Source organism: Salmo trutta, chromosome 14, assembly GCF_901001165.1.
Source record: "Salmo trutta chromosome 14, fSalTru1.1, whole genome shotgun sequence".
Classification (NCBI taxonomy): domain Eukaryota; kingdom Metazoa; phylum Chordata; class Actinopteri; order Salmoniformes; family Salmonidae; genus Salmo; species Salmo trutta.
The window spans coordinates 39,986,847-39,998,072 of NC_042970.1; positions in this window are offsets into that span (position 1 = coordinate 39,986,847).

Genomic DNA, 11,226 nt, shown 5'->3' on the forward strand with positions numbered 1-11,226 from the left:
GCTACACAGAATGACAAGTACTTTTTTTGTGTGTGTGTGTGGGGTGAGGGTATTTCTTTTTGCCATTGGGCAAAGAGAAGAATTTGCAGTTTTAAAGCTAATCTCATGCTATTCTACACATTTTGCCATGAGGCTGAGAGAAAATGTTGCTGTTTTAAAGCTAATTTCTTGAAGTCTTCATATTTCTCTGAAGTCTTCATATTCTATCTGGGGGGCCCAACCTTTGCATGGATCTCACAGATCCATTTAACACATTTAAACAGGTGAGGACCCTCAAAAGGGCCATTTTCCCCTTGTACATGAACTGGTATGATTATTATTATCCCACAATTAAAAAAAGACCTATTTCATATAAGTGTTTAATTTTAGGCAATTACACAGTGTATACGGCCTATAAAGCTGTTTAATCATCAGATTTGCATTCAGAATCAGTCGATGGGGGCCCATTACATTAGAAACTGGAGAAACATAGAACTAAGTCCGCCTCTGTATGTCAGTCCTACGATGGAAAACTATGGAACATCAAACTGAAAACACATCCTTCCTGAAGCCTTGACCTTGGTTGGGCCTTAAGTCCATCGTTATGCCAGTGCCTTCTGGGTTTGAGTTCATCAAGGGCATATATCTCGAGGTCCCAGATGCCAGCGCAATGGGGAGGCCAACCTGAAATACGGTTGGTATTTATGTATATAGGGCTGCTGACTTCTTAGCTCTGTGAGTGACAGGCAGCATATGGTGACTCCTAGAAGTGCAGACAGAGAGGATAGGGTTTAGGGCATGAGGCTTAAGGCTAACCAGGAGCCTTTGGATTTCCTGAATTACATACGGTACAGTATTCTTGGAAATACATTGATACTCTTTTACAATAGATGAAAAAGGGTTTTTATCGTGTATCTCGTGTTCTGTATCTGTCTCATGTGCTTTGGGTGTGTACAGTATTAGTGATGGTACTGTAAGTGCGCTGACGGGTCAAGTGTGGGTCCCGATCACTGACTTTCACCTTAGGAACAAAAGTTCCTAGCTGCACCTTTAAATTGGGCACACCTAAGCTAGTGTCCCATTAGTAAATAATGAGCCTGAAGACAGCTGAGGAGAGTGAATAAGCACAGTCAAAAGTATTTGTCCTTTCATGCTATGAGGAATGTCTCCTTTTTATTTTAGTGTAGGCCTACATGAGTTCTTTCAACCAGGTGAACAGGTGAACAGTGGCAAAAGGAACTTGACAGGCTAGACTACAGAAGGTTTTGAATTTGTTTAAATGATTCAGGGTTTGAGTAAGCTTCAATGTGATGATGATGATAATGATTATTATTATTATGAGACATGAAATCTGAATGAAAAGATGGAGATGATACGTACAGTGCCTTCAGAAAGTATTCACACCCTTTGACTTTTTCCACATTTTGTTGTGTTACAGCCTGAATTTAAAATAGATTTTTTGAGATTTTGTGTCACTGGCCTACGAACAATACCCCATAATGTCAAAGTGGAATAAAGTTTTTATTATTACATATTAATAAAAAATGAAAAGCTGACCTGTCAATAAGTATTCCATCCCTTTGTTATGGCAAGCCTAAATAAGTTCAGGAGTAAAAATTTGCTTAAGTCACATAATATGTTTCATGGACTCGCTCTGTGTGTAATTACAGTGTTTAACATGATTTTTTAATGACTACCTCATCTCTGTACCCCACACATACAATTATCTGTAAGGTCCCTCAGTCGAGCAGTGGGTTTCCAACCCAGATTCGACCACAAAGACTCGGAGCACCTATTGCAGACGTTGAATATCTCTTTGAGCATGGTGACGTTATTAATTACACTTTGGATGGTGTGTCAATACACCCAGTCACTACAAAGATACAGGCGTCCTTCCTAACTCAGTTGCCAGACAGGAAGGAAACCACTCAGGGATTTTACCATGAGGCCAATGGTGACTTTAAAACAGTTACAGAGTTTAATGGCTGTGATAGGAGAAAACTGAAGTTGGATCAACAACATTGTAGTTACTCCACAATACTAACCAAAATGACAGAGTGAAAAGAAGGAAGCCTGTACAGAAAAAAAAGAAAACAAAATGCATCCTATTTGCAATAAGGCACTAAGGTAAAAATGAAAAAAAAATGAAAAAATTGAGCTAAGAAATTAACTTAATGTCCTGAATACCAAGCGTTATGTTTAGGGCAAATCCAACACAGCACATCACTGACTGCCACTCTTCATATTTTCAAGCATGGTGGTGGGTATGCTTGTCATCGGCAAGGACCAGGGAGTTTTTTTATTTTTTATAAAAAGAAACGGAATAGAGCTAAGCACAGACAAAATCCTAGAGTAAAATCTGGTTCAGTCTGCTTTCCAACAGACACTAGGAGACAAATTCACCTTTCAGCAAGACAATAACCTAGAACACAAGGCCAAATATACACTGGAGATGCTTACCAAGACGACATTGAATGTTCCTGGGTGGCCTTATTCATAGAATGTTTTTTGCACCATGTCTGTCTTCCTCAATAGCTGAAGGCATCATGTCATGTTACCAGTGTGATTGAAGAGAGTGGCTTGCCTTGTCTAATTAGACCTTGAACTACAATAGGGTTATACCATAGAGACTGTATAGATTAAATGCTAGCACTTTATTTGGATAGTCCCAAATAGATTGTTTGTAGATGTTCAACTAACTGTCAACAACATTTCAACGAACTATCCATTGACCCTAACCCTCTCCCTAACCTTAACTCTTACCCTATGTCACAATGGGTGGCTTGTGGATTCCGAAGAGTCAGGCGCAGGAGAAAGAAAGATTCCGTTAATAAATTTAATAAAAATATCCACACGGAAAATATGCAAGGTATGGAGTGCAAGGTGTGCAAAAGTAACGCACCACCCTTAAAAGAACGTAACCAGGGGCGCAGCCCAAAAGGAATAGCGTAACTCCAAAATATACAGAACCACATGAAAAACACACCCTGACAAACGAACAATCCCGCACAAACAACAAACCTAACTAACTAGCCAAAATACCCCTCCCCACTAACAACTAACACAAAACAGGTGCGCAACTAACCTAGGCCTAACTAACAGAACGTGAAACATAAATCGATGGCAGCTAGTAGGCCGGCGACAACGACCGCCGAGCGCCGCCCGGGCGAGGAGGGGCGCCACCTTCCGTAGGTGTCGTGACAGTACCCCCCCTGACGTGCGGCTCCCGCAGCGCGCCAACGCCGGCCTCGAGGACGCCCCGGAGGACGAGTCGCAGGGCGATCCGGATGGAGGCGGTGGAAGTCCTGGATGAGCGTAGGGTCCAATATGTCCCCCACCGGTACCCAGCATCTCTCCTCCGGGCCGTACCCCTCCCAGTCCACGAGGTACTGCAGACCCCTCACCCGGCGCCTAGAGTCCAAGATGGACCGGACTCTATACGCCGGGGGCCCCTCGATGTCCAGGGGGGGCGGAGGGACCTCCAGCACCTCATCTTCCTGCAGCGGACCAGCTACCACCGGCCTGAGGAGAGACACATGAAACGAGGGGTTAATACGATAATAAGAAGGAAGTTGTAACCTGTAACACACCTCGTTTATTCTCCTCAGGACTTTAAATGGCCCTACAAACCGCGGACCCAGTGTCCGGCAGGGCAGGCGGAGGGGCAGGTTCCGGGTTGAGAGCCAGACTCTCTCCCCTGGGGCAAACACTGGAGCCTCACTGCGGCAACGGTCCGCGCTCTTTTTTTGTTGTCCCCTGGCCCGTTCCAGTGACTCCTTAACGGCGTTCCAGGTTTCCCTTGAGTGCTGGACCCAGTCTTCCACCGCAGGGGCTTCCGTCTGGCTCTGATGCCAGGGCCCCAGGACCGGCTGATACCCCAACACACATTGGAAAGGTGACAGATTGGTTGAGGAGTGGCAAAGAGAGTTCTGAGCTAACTCAGCCCACGGCACGAACCTCGCCCACTCCCCTGGCCGGTCCCGGCAGTAGGACCGCAGAAACCTGCCCACATCCTGGTTTATCCTTTCCACCTGCCCATTACTTTCGGGGTGAAAACCTGAGGTCAAACTGACCGAGATCCCCAGTCGCTCCATAAATGCACGCCACACCCGGGACGTGAACTGGGGACCCCGATCCGAAACGATGTCCTCAGGCACCCCGTAGTGCCGGAAAACGTGGGTGAATAGTGCTTCCGCGGTCTGCAGGGACGTAGGAAGACTGGGTAAAGGAAGCAGACGGCAGGACTTAGAGAACCGGTCCACAACAACCAGGATCGTGGTGTTGCCCTGGGACGGTGGGAGATCAGTGAGGAAATCCACCGCCAGGTGGGACCAGGGTTGCTGCGGAACTGGGAGGGGCTGTAATTTCCCTCTAGCCAAATGCCTAGGAGCCTTACTCTGGGCGCACACCGAACAGGAGGAGACATAGCGCCTCACATTCCTCACCAAGGTGGGCCACCAGTATTTCCCACTAAGACCACGCACCGTACGCTCAATCCCCGGGTGACCCGAGGAGGGTAGCGTGTGCACCCACCGAATCAATCGATCGCGGACACCAAGCGGGACATACTTACGACCCATGGGACACTGAGGAGGAGTGGGTTCCGCCCGTAACGCCCACTCGATATCCGCATCCACCTCCCAGACCACCGGTGCCACCAGGCAGGAGGCTGGAAGTATGGGGGTGGGCTCGGCGGACGGTTCCTCAGGGTCATGGAGACGAGACAGTGCGTCGGCCTTAGTGTTCCGGGAACCTGGGATGTACGAGATTGTGAACTGAAATCTCATAAAGAACATCGCCCACCTGGCTTGACGAGGGTTCAATCTCCTCGCCGCCTGGATGTACTCCAGGTTACGGTGGTCGGTCCAGATGAGAAAAGGGTGACGTGCCCCCTCAAGCCAATGTCTCCACACATTCAGGGATTTTACCACAGCCAGCAACTCCCTGTCCCCCACGTCATAGTTACACTGCGCTGGGCTTAACTTCTTAGAGAAGAAAGCGCAGGGGGCGAAGCTTCGGTGGCGCGCCCGAGCGTTGTGATAGCACAGCTCCCACCCCAGCCTCGGACGCATCCACCTCTACTATGAATGGCAAAGAGGGATCTGGATGCGCCAACAGCATTGGTGAACAGAGCCTTCAGCCGACTAAAGGCCCTGTCCGCCTCCGCCGACCACCGCAGCCGCACCGGGCCCCCCTTCATCAGTGAGGTAATGGGAGCCGCCACCTGCCCAAAACCCCGGATAAACCTCCGGTAGTAGTTGGCAAAACCCAAGAATCGCTGCACCTCCCTCACCGTGGTGGGAGTCGGCCAATTACGCACGGCCGAAATGCAGTCACATTCCATCTCCACCCCGGACGTGGAAATGCGATATCCCAGGAAAGAGACGGCTGGTTTGGAAAACTCACATTTCTCCGCCTTGACGTATAGGTCATGCTCCATCAGTCGTCCAAGCACTTTACGAACCAGAGACACATGCTCGGCTCGTGTGGCGGAGTAAATCAGAATATCATCGATGTATACCACCACATCCTGACCGAGCAGGTCCCGGAGAACATCGTTCACAAAGGATTGAAAGACGGCGGGAGCATTCTTTAACCCATACGGCATGACGAGGTACTCTTAATGGCCAGATGTGGTACTAAATGCTGTTTTCCACTCGTCTCCCCCTCGGACATGCACCAGATTGTATGCACTCCTGAGATCTAACTTCGTGAAGAAGTGCGCCCTGTGAAATGACTCTATCGCTGAAGCGATGAGAGGTAGCGGGTAACTGAAACCCACCGTGATGGCATTTAGACCTCTATAGTCAATGCACGGGCGCAGACCCCCCTCCTTCTTCTTCACAAAGAAGAAGCTCGAGGAGACGGGTGAGTTAGATGGCTGGATGTATCCCTGCCTCAAGGACTCAGTGACGTATGTTTCCATAGCCACCGTCTCCTCCTGAGACAAGGGATACACGTGACTACAGGGAAGTGCAGCGCCTACCTGGAGATCTATCGCACAGTCTCCTCGTCGATGAGGTGGTAATTGGGTCGCCTTCGTTTTACTGAAGGCGATAGCCAAATCGGCATACTCTGAGGGAATGTGCACGGTAGAGACTTGGTCTGGACTCTCCACCGTAGTCGCACTGACGGAAACCCCTATGCATTTGCCCAAGCACTCCCTTGACCACCCCTTAAGAGCCCTCTGTCCCCACGAAATCTTAGGGCTGTGAGTGGCTAGCCAGGGGATCCCTAGTACCACCGGAAACGCCGGGGAATCAATGAGGAAGAGACTGATACTCTCCTCATGACCCCCCTGCATTTTCATTACCAGTGGCACGGTCGCCTCCCTGACCAGACCAGACCCTAGTGGTCGACTATCTAGGGCGTGCACGGTGAAGGGTTGGCCCAACTGAACCAAGGGAATCCCTAACTTAGTTGCGACCCCACGGTCCATAAAACTCCCGGCCGCGCCTGAATCGACTAGTGCCTTAAGCCGGGAGTGAGGGGAAAAAGCGGGAAAGGACACTAATACATACATGTGACTCATAGAGGGATCTGGGTGAGGCTGGTGCTGACTCACCTGAGGTGTCAAAGAAGTGCTCTGCCTGCCATCTAGACTCCTAGGTGAGTTCCTCCAGCACCGGTCCACAGTGTGTCCTCTGCGACCACAGGCGGTACAGGAGAGACCCCCCCCTCCGACCTTCCTAGCGGCAGCCCCCCCTATCTCCATAGGCGTAGGAGCAGGAGGGCTAGGAGGTGGAATGAGCAGGGCCCGGTTCGGACGCCCGCGTGCCGCCAGCAGATTGTCCAAACGGATCGACAAGTCAATCAGCTGGTCCAGAGAGCCAGCAGTGTCCCTACATGCTAATTCCCGGCGGACGTCCTCCCTTAAACTACACCTGTAGTGATCTATAAGGGCCCTCTCATTCCACCCCGCCCCAGCAGCCAGGGTCCGAAACTCCAGAGCGAAGTCCTGCGCGCTCCCCGTCTCCTGTCTCAGGTGGAATAGCCGCTCCCCCGCCGCTCTCCCCTCCGGGGGATGATCGAACACTGCCCGGAAGCGACGGGTGAACTCCGGGTAGCTGTCCCTGGCTGAGTCCGGACTGTCCCAGACGGCGTTGGCCCATACCAGGGCTCTACCCGTGAGACACGAGACGAGGACGCTGACACTCTCCTCCTCCGAGGGAGGAGGACGGACGGTCGCTAGGTACAACTCCAGCTGGAGTAAGAACCCCTTACATCCAGCGGCCGTGCCATCATACTCCCTGGGAGGGGAGAGTTTAACCCCGCTGACACTGGCTACTGGAGATGCTGGTTGAGGTGTCGGCTGTTGGACTGGCTGGTTAGTGGGGCCGGAAGCGCTTCGGTCCCAACTCTCTAGGCGTGCCAGGACGTGGTCCATAGCAGTACCCAGACGGTGGAGGAGGGTGGAGTGTTGATCGATCCGCTCCTCTATGGACGGGGCTGGTGTTGACGTTCCTGCTGACTCCATGCGCGTTGCGGGATTCTGTCACAATGGGTGGCTTGTGGATTCCGAAGAGTCAGGCGCAGGAGACAGAAAGATTCCGTTAATGAATTTAATAAAAATATCCACACGGAAAATATGCAAGGTATGGAGTGCAAGGTGTGCAAAAGTAACGCACCACCCTTAAAAGAACGTAACCAGGGGTGCAGCCCAAAAGGAATAGCGTAACTCCAAAATATACAGAACCACATGAAAAACACACCCTGACAAACGAACAATCCCGCACAAACAACAAACCTAACTAACTAGCCAAAATACCCCTCCCTACTAACAACTAACACAAAACAGGTGTGCAACTAACCTAGGCCTAACTAACAGAACGTGAAACATAAATCGATGGCAGCTAGTAGGCCGGCGACGACGACCGCCGAGCGCCGCCCGGGTGAGGAGGGGCGCCACCTTCCGTAGGTGTCGTGACACCCTAATCCTACTCTAACCATAATTGTTCATGTCATAATAAACGTACATTTCAATTCTACATACATTTCAAATGTACATTCAATTTAAAATAAAAGAATAAAAACACTAAATAATTAAAAAACTATTAAGAGGTGTAAAAATTATCAGTATGGCATCCTGAAGGGAAAAGTGCATGCGTTATTACACACAAGAGGTGTAACAATAGTTTTGTCTATGAATGCAATGTCCTGTGTTTTTCTAAAACAAGAAAAACAAGAAAACAATTAATACCTTGAGCCAATAAAAAAAAAATTCCCTTGCCTCACATTTGTTCACCCAGAATTGCAGAAATGTCTATGTACCCAGAATATCGCCTTATTTTAATTTTTTTATTTATTCCTTACTTTACCCGGTGAGTTGACTGAGAATACATTCTCATTTACTGCAATGACCTGGGGAAAGTTACAAAACATAGTAAAAATACATAGTTAACATACAAAATATATAAGCAGGCAAAAAAAACACAAACACAATAGAAAGGCTAAACATAAGACCAAGCATAGAATCATTAGAAACAAACACATTTCTTCCTTAAAAAGGTCCTCATTCAGCTGTCTTTCTGATACAGAGTGCAGTGATGTGTGCTGAAACAATAGCCTGTAATAAAGAGTAATGCGCTATGATAAACTGCGTCCAGTGGCTTCAATACAGTGGCAGATGCATTCATATAGACAATATCGTCATAGTCTAAGACTGAAATGAATGTCAACTGAATTATTTGTTTTATGCTATTTAATGAAAGGCAGGGGGTGTCATGCACCCATTATTTTAAAGCCAGTGTGCCCCCTTTGTAAAATACAGCTGAAAGATCTTTTTATAAATAATTCTGATATAACGTGGGCTTAAAAATTAAGTTTAGTAATTCATTTAACATCTGAACATTTTATTTAAAGGTATTAAAAAAAAATCCCTTGTGACCCCTATGGGCATGAGGCCTCTGCCTATTCCTATAAAATAAGCATATTTTAATTCTTAACTTCTTAACTAACTCATACTGATTCATTGGCTGGTGTTATAAAACAAAACATTTTGTTATGTATCATAACAGCATTACAAAAGAGTATTACTAAAGAGCTTGAACAGATCAGTTTCAAGATAACTGTAATTGACAGTTTAACAAGATAATTTCACACCTTTCCACTTATCATATCAAGTCTGTCATTTAATACAGTAAGTGAATGAATAGGGTGTTATTTGGACAATTATCTTTATCTGTTGAATCCAAGGTGTTAATGGTTGGATAATTTATGTGTCCTACCGGGAATTGAAATGAACTTGATGTGCTTCTAGAGTTCAATAAAAGACGTGGAGTTCCATACATGAAGTTCCATAAGAAGTGGAACATCTTTTGCGCCTTTGGTGAATTCCTGAAGAATTAGCTCCAGAATGACTGTCCTGTTAATTACTGTCTTGACACCTGCCAATCCTGCCAATATTTCCTTCAGATGTCCAGAAACAGTCTGCTCAATTCCTGCTGCTTGTTTTTCTTGCGTGTCTACGTTCGCTCACCAATTTCAGCTCGGTTGCTCAATTCCAGCTATTTTCTTTCCTGCTTAGCTTATATAAATTGCTTATCAATTTGAGCTGAGGAAGATAATTGTCACGTCCTGACCATAGAAAGATGTTATTTTCTATGGTAGAGTAGGTCAGGGCGTGACATGGGTTTTTTTTCTCTATGTTTTCTATGTTTAGGTTCTAGTTTTGTATTTCTATGTCGGGGTTTTGTTTGAGATGATCTCCAATTAGAGGCAGCTGGTCCTTGTTGTCTCTAATTGGAGATCATACTTAAGCAGGGTTTTTTCCACCTGGGTTTTGTGGGTGATTCATTTTGAGTTGTGTATGTGTTCATCTCTGCGTCACGGTTTGTTGTTTTTTGTTATTCAAGTTTATATATGTATTGCATAGTTTCGCAGTGTAAATAAAATGTGGAACGACACACACGCTGCACTTTAGTCCGCTCCTCCTTTTGACAATCGACAGCCGATAAGTAATCACTCTTACCTTGTCTTTAAGGGATGAGATATTGCTTTTGCGCCTTTGGTGAATTCCTGAAGAACTACCCCCAGAATGACTGTCCTTTTAATTACTGGCTTGACACCTCTGAGAAAAATCCTGCCACTGTATCCTTCAGATTCCCAGAAACAGTCTACTGCATTGGTTGCTCAATTCCTGCTGCTTGTCTATTTTTCTTGCGCGTCTACGTTCGCTCATCAATTTCAGCTCATTTGCTGAATTCCTGCTATTTTCTTTCCTGCTTGGCTTATGTAAATTGCTCATCAATTTGAGCTGAGGAAGGAAGATAAGAGTCAGCCGACAAGTAATTACTCTTGCTGTAAGTACCTTAAACTATTTAGAATGAACTAGCCGGCTACCACTACGCTGCATCTTAGAGATTGAAGACCTATGCACTTTAATAATGTTAGATATTGTTCTGACCACTTTATATGTACACTACCCGTCAAAAGTTTTAAAACAGCTTCTCATTCAGGGGGTTTTCTTTATTTTGACAATTTTCTACATTGTAGAATAATAGTGAAGACATCAAAACTGTGAAATAACACATATGGAATCATGTAATAACCAAAAAAGTGTTCAACAAATCTAAGTATATTTGAGATTCTTCAAACAGCCACCCTTTGCCTTGATGACAGCTTTGCACACTCTTGGAATTCTCTCAACCAGCTTCATGAGGTAGTCACCTGAAATGCATTTCAATTAACAGGTGTGCCCTTTTTAACCTTTTCATATGAGTTCCAAATATCTCTAATGGTTGCCCCAGCATGTTCTCTCCATTCCAGAATGTGATTGTTACACAACAGTACCTTTTTTAATTTATCTAGGCTATTAAGAACAAATTCTTCTTTACAATGACAGCCTAAGACCAGTGGCTTAACTGCCTTGTTGAGGGGCAAAACAACAGATTTTTACCTTGTCAGCTCAGGGATTCGATCTAGCAAACTTCTGGTTACTGGACCAACACCCCTTTAACCTGCGCTGCCCTTGTGGTGGCTAATTTCTGCATTACCAAATGAGGAGAGTTACAAACTTCACACACCAGTCACAGTTATACTTAAACTACATCTTTAATAATAAGAGCTTTGCATTAGCAATGACTTTCAATGATGCGCCATTTCTAATGAACCATTGAAAGTGACAACACAAAAGTACAAAGATCTTTTATAGCGAAGATACACCCCTCTCAACCTACATGACAAACAACAGATCTTAGGAACAGTTCACAAAGAAAGACTTTTACTTGAGAGAGGAGTATCCCATAG